The sequence below is a fragment of the Schistocerca nitens genome, chromosome 2, assembly GCF_023898315.1.
Source record: "Schistocerca nitens isolate TAMUIC-IGC-003100 chromosome 2, iqSchNite1.1, whole genome shotgun sequence".
Lineage (NCBI taxonomy): Eukaryota > Metazoa > Arthropoda > Insecta > Orthoptera > Acrididae > Schistocerca > Schistocerca nitens.
In genome coordinates, this window is record NC_064615.1 from 126227918 (window position 1) to 126245531 (window position 17614).

A 17614-nucleotide genomic window follows, 5' to 3' on the forward strand; every position below is an offset into this window, starting at 1 on the left:
TCTAATAGAATTCAATTTAACGAATGCATCCAATTTTTATAGTCGAAGACTTGAAGTTTATGCGTCTAATAGAATAGCATCAGGCCTTCGAAGGAGCGATACGGAGTTAGTTTTTGGAGAAAAAATACATTTTCGTTAATGTATGTAAGGAGCCAATCCCAAGTACACTATGTCTTTTTCTGTACCTACTCTTCTGCATATAGTAATAAATCTGTTCTGTGACACCGTAGTGGAGATTTATCGCTAATCAGAGCTACTGAAATGGCCTGTTTCTGAAACAGAATAGAATAGGAAAAGTTTTCACTTGTTTTTGCAAAAGAGCGGAGCTAAGTGTCATTTACGTTTTCTTTCTCACGAAGTCAGTCGTAGCAAGCAGACATGCTGTGTAAGTTTTGTTGATATTATTTTCATTTACTACTTTTAAAGTAATTGGGCAACGGCCTTGCAGCAGTGGATGCACCGGTTCCCGTGAGATCACCGAAGTTAAGCGCTGTCGGGCGTGGTCGGCACTTGGATGGGTGACCACCCAGGCCGCCATGCGCTGTTGCCATTTTTCGGGGTGCACTCAGCCTCGTGATGCCAATTTACGAGCTACTCGACCGAATAGTAGCGGCTTCGGTCAAGAATACCATCATAACGACCGGGAGAGCGGTGTGCTGACCCCACGCCCCTCCTACCCCTCCTCCACTGTGGATGACACGGCGGTCGGATGGTCCCGGTAGGCCACTCGTGGCCTGACGACGGAGTGCTTACTTTTAAAGTAATTGTATGCTATATCTGCTAAGACTTCCCGTAATTATTTTCAAATACCTCCTCCCAATTGGAAGATTTACGTACATGATTTTTTGTTTTCAAGTAATTTGTCACAGACAAGATCCAGTGGAGTCACTATATCATTGTGAACAGACGCAGTGACCCAACGCTTGTTGCTTACAGTCATTAATTGATACTTGATTATAGCAATCGGCAGTCTGAAATCAGAGGCCGATCATTCTAATGTACCTTGCAACCATTTCATGCAAGAGATTTTACAAGTGATTCAGTCATTCGTCTCCACACAATGATGCTGTTGGTCTTTGCTCATGTCAGAAACCGGCCCCATGTTTAATAATTAGATGGTTACCCACCTTACAATGATGTTTTGTCGTCCTGTCAGATTATAAAGGTAAACTAAAACTAAAGTAAAGAGAGTGAGCTACAACGTGTCAACATGACGTGGTGAGATAGAGGACAGTAAAGTAAATGGTACTAATAGCTGTGACATGTACGGAATAGCATTAGTACTGAACATGAGAACGTTGAGCCTACAACTTACTGTAAGCGAATTACAGTCTGAGTGGTCTGTACGTATGCGTGAAGATAGTTCTGTACCGATGTTTGATCGCCTGACAGACCCACAAACGAGCAAAACCAGTTCCAGATGGAGTCCCAATTGAATCTTACACAGAGTAACCTAAGGCACTGGGAGCTCACTTAGCTTGCATTTGCCTCGAATCTCTCGCCCAGAGCAAAGTGTCAAGCGAGTGGCAAAGAGCGCAGGTGACCCCTGTGTATAAGAAGGGTAAAAGAACGGACCCGCAAAATTAGAGACCATTGTCTTTAACATCGGTTTGCTGCAGAATCCTTGAACACATTCTCAGCTCCTTGAACACATGCTCAAATGGGACTTAACTTCTGTGGTTATCAGTCCCCTAGAACTCAGAACTACTTAAACCTAACTAACCTAAGGACATCACAAACATCCATGCCCGAAGCAGGATTCGAACCTGCGACCGTAGCGGTCGTGCGGTTCCAGACTGTAGCGCTTAGAACCGCTCGGCCACCCCGGCCGGCGAACACATGCTCAGTTCGAATTTTCTTGAGATTGAGAAGTTTATGTACACCAGTCAGCACGCTCGTGTGAAACTCAGCTTCCCTTTTTTCACACAGTATCCTACGAACCATGGACGAAGGGCAATAGGCTGACTCCATATATCTCGTTTGTCGGAAAGTGTTGGACACGGTGCCTCACTGCAGACTGTTAGCGAAAGCCCGGGCATAAGGAATACGTTCTCAGACATGTGAGTGACTCGAAGATTTCTTAAGTAAGAGAAACCAGTGCATTGTCCTCGACGGCGAGTGTTCATCAGAGAGAAGAATACGCCAGAGAAGTGTGATAGGACCCTTCTTATACGTAAGTTTGCGGCTGATTGCTGATGATGCTGAACTGTACGGAAGAGTGACTGTAGGAGGATGCAAGATGACTTCGACAAAGTATCTAGTTGCTTTGATTTGTTACAGCATTCTATAAATGTAGAAACATGCAAGTTAATGCAGGTGAGCAGGAAAAACAAAGCTGTAACATTCAGATACAGCATTAGTAGTTTGCTGCTCAACACAGTCTCGTCGCTTAAATACCAAGGCGTATCGATAAAGCCGCGGAGCTATTTGAAATGGAACCAGCACGTAAGTTCCGTAGAAGGGCGGTCAATGGTGAAATTCGGTTTATTGGGAAAATTTTGGGGAAGTGTAGCTTATCTGTATAGGAGACAGTGTATAGGAAACTAGTTCGATGTGTTTTTGAGAGCTCCAACAGGTCGGATTAAAGGAAGACATAGAAGCAATACAGAGGCGTGCTGCTAGATTTGTAGGTTCGATCAAAACGCGGATATTTCGAAAATTCTTCTTGAACTTAAATGGGAATCCCTGGAGTGGCAGCCGCGCGGTCATAGGCGCCTTGCCACGTTTCAAAATAATGGTTCAAATGGCTCTGAGCACTATGGGACTTTACTTCGGAGGTCATCAGTCCCCTAGAACTTAGAACTACTTAAACCTAACTAACTTAAGGACAACACACACATCCAAGCCAGAGGCAGGATTCGAACCTGCGACCGTAGCAGTCTGCCACGTATCGCGCGGCTGCCCCCGTCGGAGGTTCGAGTCCTCCCTTGCGCAAGGGTGTGTGTGTTGTCCCTAGCGTAAGTTAGTTAAGTTACATTATTTACTGTGTAAGCGTATGGACCCACGACTTCAGGAGTTTGGTCCCATAGGAACTTACCAGCACCACCACCCTGAAGGAAAGACGATGTTATTTTTCGCGAAATACTATTTGCAGAACCGGCATTTAAAAATTGGCTATAAAAATATTCCAGTGTCGCGAACGTACATTTTGGGTAAGAAGCACCAAAATAAGAGAAATTAGGGCTCGTGTGGAGGCTTTTGGCAATGTTGACTGGAATACTCTCTTTCAAATTATGAAGGTGGCAAGGGTAAAATACAGGGAGCGAAAGGCTATTTGCAATTTGTACAGAAACCAGATGGCAGTTATAAGAATGGAGAGGCAGGAAAGAGAAGGAGTGGTTGGGAAGGGAGTGAGACAGGGTTGTAGCCTCTCCCCGATGTTATTCAATCTGTATATTGAGCAAGCAGTAAAGGAAACAAAAGAAAATTCGGAGTAGGAATTAAAATCCATGGAGAAGAAATAAAAACTTTGAGTTTCACCGATGACAATGTAATTCTGTCAGAGACAGCAGAGGACCTGGAAGAGCAGTTGAACAGAATGGACGGTGTCTTGAAAGGAGGATATGAGATGAACATCAACAAAAGCAAAACGAGGATAATGGAATGTAGTCAAATTAAATCGGGTGATGCTGAGGGAATTAGATTAGGAAATGAGACGCTTAAAGTAGTAGAAGAGTCTTGCTATTTGGAAGGCAAAATAACTGATGATGGTCAAAGTAGAGAGGATATAAAATGTAGACTGACAATGGCAAGGAAAGCGTCTGTGGAGAAGAGAAATTTGTTGACATCGAGAATAGATTTAAGTGCTAGGAAGTCGTTTCTGAAAGTATTTTTATGGTGTGTAACCATGTATGGAAGAGAAACGTGGACGATACATAGTTTAGACAAGAAGAGAATAGAAGCTTTCGAAATATGGTGCTACAGAAGAGTGCTGAAGATTAGATGGGTAGATCACATAACTAATGAGGAGGTATTGAATAGGATTGGGGAGAAGAGACGTTTGTGGCACAACTTGACTAGAAGAAGGGATCGGTTGGTAGGGCATGTCCTTAGGCATCAAGGGATAACCAATATAGTATTGGAGGGCAGCGTGGAGGGTAAAAATCGAAGAGGGAGACCAAGAGATGAATACACTAAACAGACTCAGAAGGATGTAGGTTGCAGTAGGTACTGGGAGAAGAAGACGCTTGCACTGGATAGACTAGCATGGAGAGCTGCATCATACCAGTTTCAGGACTGAAGACCACACAACAACAACATGGAGGCATACAGACACTCGTTTTCCCCTCGCTCTATTTACGAGTGGAACATGAAGGGAAATGACTGTCAGTGGTAGAAGATACCCTCCGTCATGCACCTTGCAGTAGCTTGTGGAACATATATGTAGATGTTGGTGTAGGTATTGATTGTAGCACATCTGTACTGGAGATCAACTACGAGTACTGACTGGGAACGAGGCACCAGCCTTATACGAATTCCAGTGAGATTTTACGCAGAATACGGTTCGGTGCTAGCTCGTTTCCTAGTCCATAATTATCAAGAATGTCTTGTTCAACGAACAGACCCACGTGATCGGGGAAGAGTGCAGGTCACTCTTGTTTACAAACTAGACGAGAAATCTGGTGCACAGAAGGGCATGCCATTATCGCTGACGCCCACCTGTTGCAGCATCCTTAACCTAGAGCATATCCTAAACTCGAGGTCTGTCACGTCCCTAGTGGAAAACAAGCTTCCGTCAAAGAATCAGTGCAGATTCAGGAAAAGCCAGGCGTATGAAACGGCGGGCTTTTTTCATGCACGACATTTTACAAACAGCCGATGCATGTGCACTACACTATGGGGAAAAATGCAGTACCATCGATGATTTCAGCCGTAAATAGGAATATTAAGAAAGGTAGGAATATTTTTCTGTTTAGCAAAAGTGACAAAAAGCAGATTACAGAGTACCTGACGGCTCAACACAAAAGTTTTGTCTCAAGTACAGATAGTGTTGAGGATCAGTGGACAAAGTTCAAAACCGTCGTACAATATGCGTTAGATGAGTCTGTGCCAAGAAAGATAGTAAGAGATGGAAAAGAGCCACCGTGGTACAACAACCCAGTTAGGAAACTGCTGCGGAAGGAAAGGGAACTCCACAGCAAACATAAACATAGCCAAAGCCTTGCAGACAAACAAAAATTACGCGAAGCGAAATGTAGTGTGAGGAGGGCTATGCGAGAGGCGTTCAATGAATTCGAAAGTAAGGTTCTATGTACTGACTTGGCAGAAAATCCTAAGAAATTTTGGTCTTATGTCAAAGAGGTAGGTGGATCAAAACAAAATGTCCAGACACTCTGTGACCAAAATGGTACTGAAACAGAGGATGACAGACTAAAGGCCGAAATACTAAATGTCTTTTTCCGAAGTTGTTTCACAGAGGAAGACTGCACTGTAGTTCCTTCTCTAGATTGTCGCACAGATGACAAAATGGTAGATATCGGAATAGACGACAGAGGGATAGAGAAACAATTAAAATCGCTCAAAAGAGGAAAGGCCGCTGGACCTGATGGGATACCAGTTCGATTTTACACAGAGTACGCGAAGGAACTTGCCCCCCTTCTTGCAGCGGTGTACCGTAGGTCTCTAGAAGAGCGTAGCGTTCCAAAGGATTGGAAAAGGGCACAGGTCCTCCCCGTTTTCAACAAGGGACGTCGAACAGATGTGCAGAACTATAGACCTATATCTCTAACGCCGATCAGTTGTAGAATTTGGAACACGTATTATGTTCGAGTATAATGACTTTTCTGGAGACTAGAAATCTACTCTGTAGGAATCAGCATGGGTTTCGAAAAAGACGGTCGTGTGAAACCCAGCTCGCGTTATTCGTCCACGAGACTCAGAGGGCCATAGACACGGGTTCCCAGGTAGATGCCGTGTTTCTTGACTTCCGCAAGGCGTTCGATACAGTTCCCCACAGACGTTTAATGAACAAAGTAAGAGCATATGGACTATCAGACCAATTGTGTGATTGGATTGAGGAGTTCCTAGATAATAGAACGCAGCATGTCATTCTCAATGGAGAGAAGTCTTCCGAAGTAAGAGTGTTTTCAGGTGTGCCGTAGGGGAGTGTCATAGGACCGTTGCTATTCACAATATACATAAATGACCTGGTGGATGACATTGGAAGTTCACTGAGGCTTTTTGCAGATGATGCTGTGGTGTATCGAGAGGTTGTAACAATGGAAAATTGTACTGAAATGCAGGAGGATCTGCAGCGAATTGACGCATGGTGCAGGGAATGGCAATTGAATCTCAATGTAGACAAGTGTAATGTGCTGCGAATACATAGGAAGATAGATCCCTTATCATTTAGCTACAAAATAGCAGGTCAGCAACTGGAAGCACTTAATTCCATAAATTATCTGGGAGTACGCATTAGGAGTGATTTAAAATGGAATGATCATATAAAGTTGATCGTCGGTAAACCAGATGCCAGACTGAGATTCATTGGAAGAATCCTAAGGAAATGCAATCCGGAAACAAAGGAAGTAGGTTCCAGTACGCTTGTTCGCCCACAGCTTGAATACTGCTCAGTAGTGTGGGATCCGTACCAGACAGGGTTGATAGAAGAGATAGAGAAGATCCAACGGAGAGCAGCGCGCTTCGTTACAGGATCATTTAGTAATCGCGAAAGCGTTACGGAGATGATAGATAAACTCCAGTGGAAGACTCTGCAGGAGAGACGCTCAGTAGCTCGGTAGGGGCTTTTGTTAAAATTTCGAGAACATACCTTCACCGAAGAGTCAAGCAGTATATTGCTCCCTCCTACGTATATCTCGCGAAGAGACCATGAGGATAAAATCAGAGAGATTAGAGCCCACACAGAAGCATACCGACAATCCTTCTTTCCACAAACAATACGAGACTGGAATAGAAGAGAGAACCGATAGAGGTACTCATGGTACCCTCCGCCACACACCGCCAGGTGGCTTGCGGAGTATGGATGTAGATGTAGACTTGGCTCATTAACATCAGGGTGTAATATGTGCATAGCGAAAGGCTGTAGTGGCAATGACTCATTTGTCACTGTCATCGGCGATCAGATGGCTCTCTGGAAGCTCTTTGTGTGTAGGCTCTAGTTTGACTCTGCAGTCAGTAACTGTGCCAAGTTCAGAGGTGAACAGTGCTTGCAACATTCATTCTAGGATAGAACAATGTCCTACTGAGAGTACATACTTCTAATGGGCAGCTTGTGTCATATGAACGGACAGCATTGGGGGCTTGCAAGAAGCTGGATGGACGTGTCTGAGGTCTTCTGCACATTTTGGTCACAATGTATCGGTGGCGTGTAGCTGCTTACAACGTTGTCTGAGTAACATTCTCACACCAGAAGACCTGACTCTGGACGTCCGCATAGTAAAGACGCATGTCAAGGTCGACACATTGTGCGAGCAGCCGTGGTCGACCGAACACCTTAAAAACTAAACTAAACTCCGTCCGAACAGGATTTGAAGGCCCAACGGTACCGGCTGACTGCCGTGTCATCCTCAGCCCACAGGCGTCGTTGGATGAAGATATGGAGGGATATGTGGTCATCGCACCACTCTCCCGGTGTTTTCATGACCGGAGCCTTTACTTCCCGATCAAGTAGCTCCTCAATTGGCCTCAGAAGGGCTGAGTGCACCCCGCATGCCAACAGCACTCGACAGTCCAGACGGACACCCATCCATATGCTAGCCAAGACCGCAGGGCTTAACTTCGGTGATTTGCGACAAAGCCGTTGGCGACCGAACATCAAACAGGGGACGAAACCCAATCACATTTTGTACCTGCTGTGGCAGTAGGGACCATTAGGAATCGCCTGCTAGGAGCAAGATTAAGAACTCATGTGAATCTGGCCAGGCTACAACTGACACCACGCCGCCGCCAAGCATGGCTTCTCTGGTGCCATGAAAGAGGTGGCTGGACGGTGGAATGCCGCTCTGTTTTCTTCAGTGATGACAGTAGGTTCTGTCTGTATGGGACTGATGGATGCATACATGTACGGTGTAGAGTTGGTGAGCTACCTATTCCAAAGTGTGTTCTTCCACGACACCAACCCGGGCTTCGTGGTATGGGGGCAACCAGTTACAATTCGTGGTCACATTTGGCCTTTCTGCAGAGAAAAGTAAGCGGTGCCCACTACATTGTACAGGCTCCATGTTGCTAGCGTTTCTTCGACAAGAAGTTGGTGTGCTTTTTCAGCAGGACAATGCACGTCCACACACCGCTGCTGTTATGCAACGTGCTCTTCGTGGTGTACAACAAGTACACTGTCCAACAAGACAGCTCTCTCGCCAGTTGAACACGTGCGAGACATCATGATGTGGGAACTTCGTTCTACATCTACATGTACATGGATACTCTGCAAATCACACTTAAGTGGCAGAGGGTTTATCGAACCACCTTCACAATTCTATATTATTCCAATCTCGTATAGCGTTCGGGATGAATGAACACATGTATCTTTCCGTAAGAGCTCCGATTTCCCTTATTTTATCTTGGTGATCGTTCCTCCCTATGTAGGTCGGTCTCAACAAAATATTTTCGCATTCGGAGGAGAAAGTTGGTGATTGGAATTTCGTGAGAAGATTCTGTCGCAACGAAAAACGCCTTTCTTTAAATGATGTCCATCCCAAATCCTGTATCATTTCTGTGACTGACACTCTCTCCCATATTTCGCGATAATACAAAACGTGCTGCCTTTCTTTGACCTTTTTATGTACTCAGTCAGTCCTATCTGGTAAGGATCGCACACCGCGCAACAGTATTCTAAAAGTGGACGGACAAGCGTAGTGTAGGCAGTCTCCTTAGTAGGTCTGTTACATTTCCTGCCAATAAAACGCAGTCTTTGGTTAGCCTTCCCCACAACATTTTCTGTGTGTTCCTTCCAATTTAAATTGTTCATAATTGTAATACCTGGGTATTTAGTTGAATTTACGGCTTTTAGATTAGACTGATTTATCGTGTAAGCGAAGGTTAACGCGCTCCTTTTAACACTCATGTGGATGACCTCACACTTTTCGTTATTTAAGGTCAACTGCCACTTTTCGCACCATTCCGATATTTCTTCTAAATCGTTTTACAGTTTGCTTTGATCTTCTGATGACTTAATTAGTTGATAAACGACAGCGTCATCTGCAAACAACCGAAGACGGCTGCTCAGATTGCCTATAACACTACCTTGGGGAACGCCAGAAATCAGTTCTGTGAGCCTGCAAGAATCACTGTCGAACTAAAAAAAAGAAAGATGTTTGGGACAATCTACTGCACGATGCTATTCGGCACTTTAAGATCGTACGCATGCGAGGATAGATGTCTGCATTGCCGCCAGACTGGGGTACACTGTGTACTGATGCGATTGTTTGGAGACCGTCTATTATTTGTTATCATGTGCTCCTACAATGACGAACTACCTGTCACTTCGCTTGCCACTAAAATGACCTTGTCCTTGAAGGTGTTGCGTTATTTTTCCGGCAGTATAGTTTCAAAAAATGGTTCAAATGGCTCTGAGCACTATGGGACTTAACATCTGAGGTCATCAGTCCCCTAGAACTTAGAACTACTTAAACCTAAGTAACCTAAGGACATCACACACACCCATGCCCAAGGCAGGATTCGAACCTGCGACCGTAGCAGCAGCGCGGTTCCGGACTGAAGCGCCTAGAATCGCTCGGCCACAAAGGCCGGCAGTATAGATTTCGTTCTCCTAGGTTTCTAGAAGGTGCTCGGTAGTGCACCACATGGTCGACTGCTGACCAAGATACGACTATATGGAGTATTAGCGTAGGTAAGTGATTGAGTCAATGGATCTTTGACTAATAGAACACAGGGCGTACCGTTAGAGACCGAAAGATCAATGGAAACGAAAGTAGCAGCGCATCTATACCAAGGATCCTTATTTTTCCAATATATGTAAACAATTTATCAAATAGGATCAGCAGTACTATAAGATTGTCCAGTGATGACGTTATTGTCTACAGGAAAGTCTCGTCGTATGAAATTCTCAAAGATTTGGAGAATATTTCCAGTTGGTGCATTGAATGTGAGCTCTCTTTAAATGTGGATAAATTTAAGATGAAGCCTACAATGGTAATGGGTAATACTTCGCAGCGATAGAAAATGAGACGATGACGTAGAATCAGTATTAGGCAAGACAAATAGAAGACTTGGATGAGTGGGACGGAATCTAGGAAAATGCAGTGCAGCTGTAAAGGAAACATAATACAAGACGTTAGAGGTATCAGTTCTAGAATGCTTTTTCAGAGTTTGAGGCCTTACGAAGTGGCCATGACAACCGGCAGCGAACGAATGCATGGTCACATAACTAGGCTCGTACCAGATCGGCATAGTCCACATGGAAAGTGTAACGCAAATGCTTTGGGAAGAAAGACGACGACGTTCTCGAGAAACCCTGTTTGGTGAATTCATAGAACCTGTTTTAGAATCAGACTGTGCGACAGTTATGCTACCACCATCGTGTATCCCGCGTAGGGATCGTGAGAATAAGATAAGAGAGATTAGGGCACCTGAAGAGGTAAATAGTAATTTTTTCGCTCATTACTCAAATGGTACAGTACAGTAAATTGCTAAAATTCGTACGAAATACCCTTCGCCAAGTACTACACAACGGATAGCAGAAGGAAAATGTAGATCTTGGTGATTTGGCCCTTTTTTTTTTTTTTACTACTGTAATGAGCTACTGAACTTCTTGCAATTATCTCAGTCAGAGCAAGAGTGCGTTACGGTCTGCTGAAGATAGAACTGTTCGTTCCAAGAGTTGCCCAACACGTTGGAAGTGTGGTGTCCACTGTGTGTGTAGTGTTGCTGTCGTCTGTTCAAAGAAGTTACACGTTCTCATCGGCCTGGTTACGGTACACATTAATGCCTCTATCGTGGCACCTATGGTCTGCCATTGGTGATGTCATGCAGATTACACCACTTATTAGTACTAATATTGCAAGCAGAGTGTCAGCTATCACCATCGGAAGCTCTGCTTTGGAAACTGAGCTTCAGATAGTGGTTGGGTTGGTTTGTTTCGGGGAAAAGATCGGACAGCTAGGTCACCAGTCTCATCGGATTAGGGAAGGACGGGGAAGGAAGTCGGCCGTGCCCTTTCAAAGGAACCATCCCGGCATTTGCCTGGAGCGATTTAGGGAAATCACGGAAAACCTAAATCAGGATGGCCGGACGCGGGATTGAACCGTCGTCCTCCCGAATGCGAGTCCAGTGTCTTCAGATAGGAATATCCAGTTCGGAATACATCTACGTCACATAACTCATTCTGATGCCGTTCCTACAGCGTAAAGGAGATGTGCTTTTTCACTAAGACACTTCAGTTCAATACACTACTCTCATTTTCCAGCGGGCTCTCTGATACATGACGTCAACTCCGGTTGGTAGAGCGATCACTAGACCTATTCCCAAATGAACAAGTATGGGCGTGATGGGACGGTGTCTAGCCTGCCTAGCATTACTAGTTACGTTATTTGGCCAACGGCATCGGTTGGAAGGAGCGTTATGTTTCGTCTCTCACGATGACATTCGAATCTCTGCAGTCGTCTGCATTTTGGATTCCAGGACTGAACTAAATCTGCAATATTCTATTAGAGACATTTAGATAATCTATCTACAGGTGAAAAAACCTTTCATTAAGATATACAGTGTACATATCTAATAATCTAGCCCTTTTGACAACTTAACCACAATAAGCGTTCAAAAAATGTTTCAAATGGCTCTGAGCACTATGGGACTTTACATCTGAGGTTATCAGTCCCCTAGAACTTAGAACTACTTAAACCTAACTAACCTGAGGACTTCACACACATCCATGCCCGAGGTAGGATTCGAACCTGCGACCGTAGTAGTCGCGCGGATCTGGACTGAAGCGCCTAGAACAGCTCGGCCACCGCGGCCGGCCCACAATAAGCGTAAGTTTCACAAAACGTTTTTGGTAGCTACAACAAATCAGATAAATAACAGTGCGCAAATGAGTGGGTTTCGAAGATTGTATGTGGGTTATAATTATCAGCTTTCATTGTAGTATGAAATCACCTCTTGATGCATCAGAGCTTATAAAGGGATACTAGATATTTTTGTGAGGATTTACCTCCATCTTGCTTACCTAAATCTACATCTACATACATCTTCGGAAGCGGATGTTCGGCGGAGAGCGTCATGTATCACTACTAGTCATTTCCTTTCCTGTTCCACCAGGAAATGGAGCGAGGGGAAACGGACAGTCTGTACAAGCCTTTATTTCCCTTGTATTGCCTTCAAGGTCCTTACGTGACCTCTACGTTAGCTACAGTAGAATCGTTCTGCGGTCAACTGAAAATGTCTGTTTTCTAAATTTCCTCAGTAGTGCTTCGCGAAAAAAGCGTCATCTGCGATCCAGCGATTACCATTTGACTTCACGAATCATTTTCAAGCTACCTGTTACAGACCTACAAGCACGCCTCCGAAGTCCGATTTCTTGCTGTAACCGACATTCCAAACACTCGAACGGTGTGAAACTTCCTGGCAGATTAAAACTGCGTGCTGAACCGAGACTCGAACTCGGGACCATTGCCTTTCGCGGGCAAGTGCTCTACCATCGGAGCTACCCAAGCACGATTCACGCCCCGTCGTCACAGCTTTACTTCTGCCAGTACCTCGTCTCCTACCTTCCAAACTTTACAGAAGCTCTCCTGCGAACCTTGCAGAACTAGCAACTCCTGAAAGAAAGGATATTACGGAGACATGGCTTAGCCACAGCCTTGGGGGATGTTTCCAGAGTGATATTTTCACTCTGCAGCGGGGTGTGCGCTGATATTAAACTTCCTGGCAGATTAAAATTGTGTGCCGGACCGAGACTCGAACTCAGGACCTTTGCCTTTCGCGGAAAAGTGCTCTACCATCTGAATTCGAGTCACGTAAGTGTTCTATGCACTGTCTCCTTTCTGAAATTCTTCAATAAACTCAAGTCAACCATCCGCTAACAACGTCCATACGTGCTCGTTCCATTTCATATCACTTTGAAACGTTATCTCTAGATATTTAATAGACGTATGCTGTTTTTCCTATTCATCTGCATTAATTAACATTTTTCACCATTTGGAGGAAGCTGTCATTCACCACACCTAATCGAAACTTCGTCTAAGTTACCCTGTATCTTTCTACAGTCATTCAACGATGATTCTTTCCCACATGCTACAGCGTCGTCAGCAAAGAGTCACAGATTGCTGCTCACCCTGTCCGTCAGATCGCTAATGTCTAATGCACAGAGAACAAGAGTGGTTCTGTCACACTTCCCATGGGGCACTCTTAACGATACCCTTTTTTCTGACCAACACTTGCCGTCGATCTCAGTGCTCTGGGTAATATTACTTAAGATGTCTTCTAACCACTCACACAGCTGGGAACCTATTCCGTATGTCCGGACTTTCGTTGACAGTCTACAGCAGGCATGATGTCAAACCCTTTTCGGAAATATAAGGAAATGGAATTTTCCTGTTGCCCTTCATCCATGGTTCGCAAAAGAACGAGTCCACAAAGTTACAACAGTGGTTGCTGGCGAACCATGATGAACAAATTGCCGTACTCCAGACTCGTTTGATGGACGACATTCCAGTCGAATGTCCTGTCCAGGAAAGAGGTAATTTCCAAGAATGATTGCCTACCGAAGTGGCGGGGTCCAACCGATACATATCGAACGTGCGATCGTAAATCGGTCATGCGACTCTGGTGGCGGGCGTTATGAGTATGTTTACGGTGGTCGCTACAGCAACGACAAAAGGAGAGCGTTACAAAAATAGTTTTAATTGCGAAGGGGACGACGTAGCTTACTCGTCGTCGGTGTTGGAATCATGTGAAAGTCCATTACGGTGATCTGGATGTATAATTTGGAAGAGTCGAACCATGTATTCTTCCTGAAACTCATTCGTTTTCCGCAGTGTCCATAGTGAAATTGTAAACGGTATTTCAGCATCGAAACTGTTCTTACGAAGTTTTACACACTTCGCACCGCCACAGTCTACACAGTCCCTTCTTTCCTCCTCCAGTAGTGCTCCATATTTGCTACAAAAAGTCGAACAATTTTCTACGCTGGATAAACATTGAATTAGATTTTTTCATGTGGGAGAATCCGCCGAAGAAACGGCAAGAACACCAGACATCCCACTCACTAACCACATAAGTCGTCTGGGATTCCCTAGCAACTCACAAATACGAGGGCGGTTCAGAAAGTAACCTCCGATTGGTCACAGTGCGGGTTGTGGGGGGAGTAGCGACGCCATCTGTGCGTTCACGCACTCAACAGGTCAGTCGGCATCAAGCCGTGGTCGAGTGAACGTCGTACCTGCGCTAGTTTAGTTTTTGTGGCAGTTTGAAATGTGTGCTGCAATAGAAAACCCCGCCAAATGTGAAGTGCGTGCTGTCATAAGGTTTTTTACAGCCAAAGGATATTCTGCAGCAGCTATTCATCGTGAGCTTTGTGCCGTGTACGGACCAAGAGTTATGAGTGAAGGAGTTGTCCGTGAATGGGTACGTTTATTTAAAAGTGGACGAGAAAACGTTCATGATGAAGAGAGGAGTGGTAGACCATCATTGGTGACTGACGAACTCGTTCAGACAGTTGATGCAAAAGTTCGTGAAAATCGACGTTTCTCAATGTCGGAGTTGTCTACTGGTTTTCCACAGATTTCTAAGACTCTCTTGTACGAGATAGTGACAGCAAGATTGGGTTACCGTAAGTTCTGTGCACGATGGGTGCCCAAAATTCTTACCGACCACCACAAAACTCAAAGAATGACCTCTGCATTAGACTTTCTGTCACGTTATGAGGACGAAGGAGAACCATTGTTAAACAAAATCGTGACCGGTGACGAACCCTGGATTAAGTACGTGAACCCTGAGACAAAAGAACAATCAAAGATGTGGGCACATTCAAATTCGCCTACCAAACCAAGAAAAGCCTCGCAAGATTTTTCTGCCAGAAAACTGATGGCAACGGTGTTTTGGGATGCCAAAGGGGTGTTGTTGGTTGAATTCATGGAACGTGGTACGACCATTAATCAAGACGTGTACTGTGAAACAATAAAAAAGTTACGACGGGCTATACAGAACAAACGCCGTGGTATGCTGACTTCCGGTATCGTTTTTTTGCACGATAACGCCCGTCCTCACTCTGCTCGCAGAACAACGGCCCTTCTTGAGTCCTTCAAGTGGGACGTTATCAACCATCCACCTTACAGCCCAGACCTGGCGCCAAGTGATTATCACCTCTTCATGCATTTGAAGAAATGGCTCGGGTCACAGCGGTTTGATGACGACGAAGAGCTCAAAGATGCGGTCACAGGCTGGCTCCAGGCACAAGCGGGTGATTTTTATGCAGAAGGAATTTCAAAGCTTGTGAAGAGATACGATAAGTGCCTCAATCGCTATGGAGACTATGTAGAAAAATAGTGCAAAGATGTAGTTGTAAGATGTATATATTACAATATTTTTATTTAACTTGGTGTATTTTTTTAAATCAACCGGAGGTTACTTTCTGAACGGCCCTCGTAATTTGCGGAGGTATGTAATTTAGAGCAACTAAGGGAACGACGGGAAGCAGATAAAAATGACGATCACAAATAGCTGATCACAACGTCCGCCACCAGAGTCGCATGATCGATTTACGGTCGCACGTTCGATATGTATAGTTTGGACACTGCAACTTCGATAGGCAATCATTCTTGGAAATTACCAGGAAAGGGATTATACCCTTCGTTTCTCCAGAAAACTTGTACAGTCCTCGTCTTCCTGAAATGTAGTATGTGGAACTGTTGGGAAAAGAACCACCGTAAAAATAAACGCAAGTGGTTTTTGCCCGCACGTTCAACAATGGAGGCTTGTAGATTGCAGTTCCCGTAGCAACGTCTAACATGTATGCGCAGTTGCCTAGTAACGGCCGCGCTATAGCAGTCGCTGTCCAAGGTCGCTGTCTGAATCATTAAGCATCATTTCACTGAATCCTAGAGGTACGTATCGTTCGCTTCCAGTCTCAGAAGCTGCATTACTTAACACATGCCCACGTTTTACTGATATTATGTCGTTAAAAGTTATAGACCTGGATCCAGTCCTCCGTGAACTCACCTACAGCAACACAACCGTCGTCACCAGGGATTCTCCGAAACTAAGTGGCTCAAGAATTAATCGAAAATCACCACGCTGACAACCAGTTGGAGGCCAAGAGTCACGCAATATGGTCCCGCGGACGTCGGTGTCACGGACTCGACCCAAGAAAGCGAAGAATGTGACAGAAGGCGATGTTACGGAAAACTCAGAGCAAAGTCAAGAAACCCAAGGTAAGAGAGGACTCTCATATTATTTCTAGTCCCATACTAAGTACTTTTTCTGGAAGAGTGTTTCATAAACACTTTTGCAGTTACGGATACGTTGCAGTTTAACGAGGAAGGGAAAGAAGTTAGGAAAACTTCACTCTAATACGAATAATATTGTTAATTTATTTTGTGATTTTGGTGGGAACGTGATTCACATAGAAAGGAAATCAGTCGCAAGTGCCAAAATGTTACCGAATCTAACATATAGTTCTGGTCAGGGAGATATGCAAAAGAACAATAACCTCAGAATTGTCCAGAAATTAAATTTTTCGTGTAATTTTCGGTACCTGCACTCACCAGTAAACTATTTACCAGGAATACGGTGCAAGATAATTCTAACTAGTGCCCCTGATTTTCAAAAATGGATGCTGACATTAAACTTCCAAGGATTACGAACATATGTTGTTTTACACGGGATGCGATGCCACATGTCGCCATACCTTATACCCATGCTGTAAGGTAGTACTTTAACCCTGTTTCATCAACCGATTACATTACTGAAGAACCATTGCTGTTATGTGATAGGCCTACTGAATGGTGATAATGTACCCCAGCAACCAGCCTTTATTTAGTTTTGGTGTACGTTATAGACAAAGCCCCGTTACAGATTTTGAATTTATCCATTAATCGTCAGACACATTAATCTCTTTTATCGAAATAATACATGCATGTTCGTTTACGGATAAGCTGTCCAAAGATAAAAATTGTTTCAAAAGCGGGACATTAAATGTTGCGGTACAAACGCGTCTCAGAATGCAACTTACAAAAGGTACTGCCGTACAATGATACAGCAGAAAGCAATGGCACTACTGGGAAAGGAGATGTATAATATTGCTAAGTTAAGGTGAAACGAATATTTTACATTAAACGTAGATAACCGAACTGAGCGCAATATAATGGCGTTTAGGGATTTGTAACATTACTAACTTGCTTTACACAATATAGTAGAATGAAATGTGTGAGGGAACGTATAAAACCACATGTGCCCTTCCAGTAGCGCTGTCAACAGTATGTTACAAGTTTATTGTGCAGTGATGAGCCAAAACATTATGAACACGTAATTAATAACGTGTTGATCGATGTCTGGAATGCAATAAAGCATAAATTCCCTAACGTGTTGTGTTCTTCATTCCGAGGACCGTTTTGCTGCTGCTCTCCACGCTAGTTGAAACGATGATATAAAATTTCTAATCGTGTTTGTTTGTGACATGTTGGTACCTGATAAATATATA

At 44.2% G+C, this 17614-nt stretch overlaps 1 pseudogene; it reads left to right on the top strand.

Moving 5' to 3' along the window:
- Window positions 1-432: 432 nt before the first annotated feature.
- Window positions 433-550, top strand: LOC126237796 (5S ribosomal RNA; annotated as a pseudogene).
- The last annotated feature ends 17064 nt before the right edge of the window (window positions 551-17614 follow it).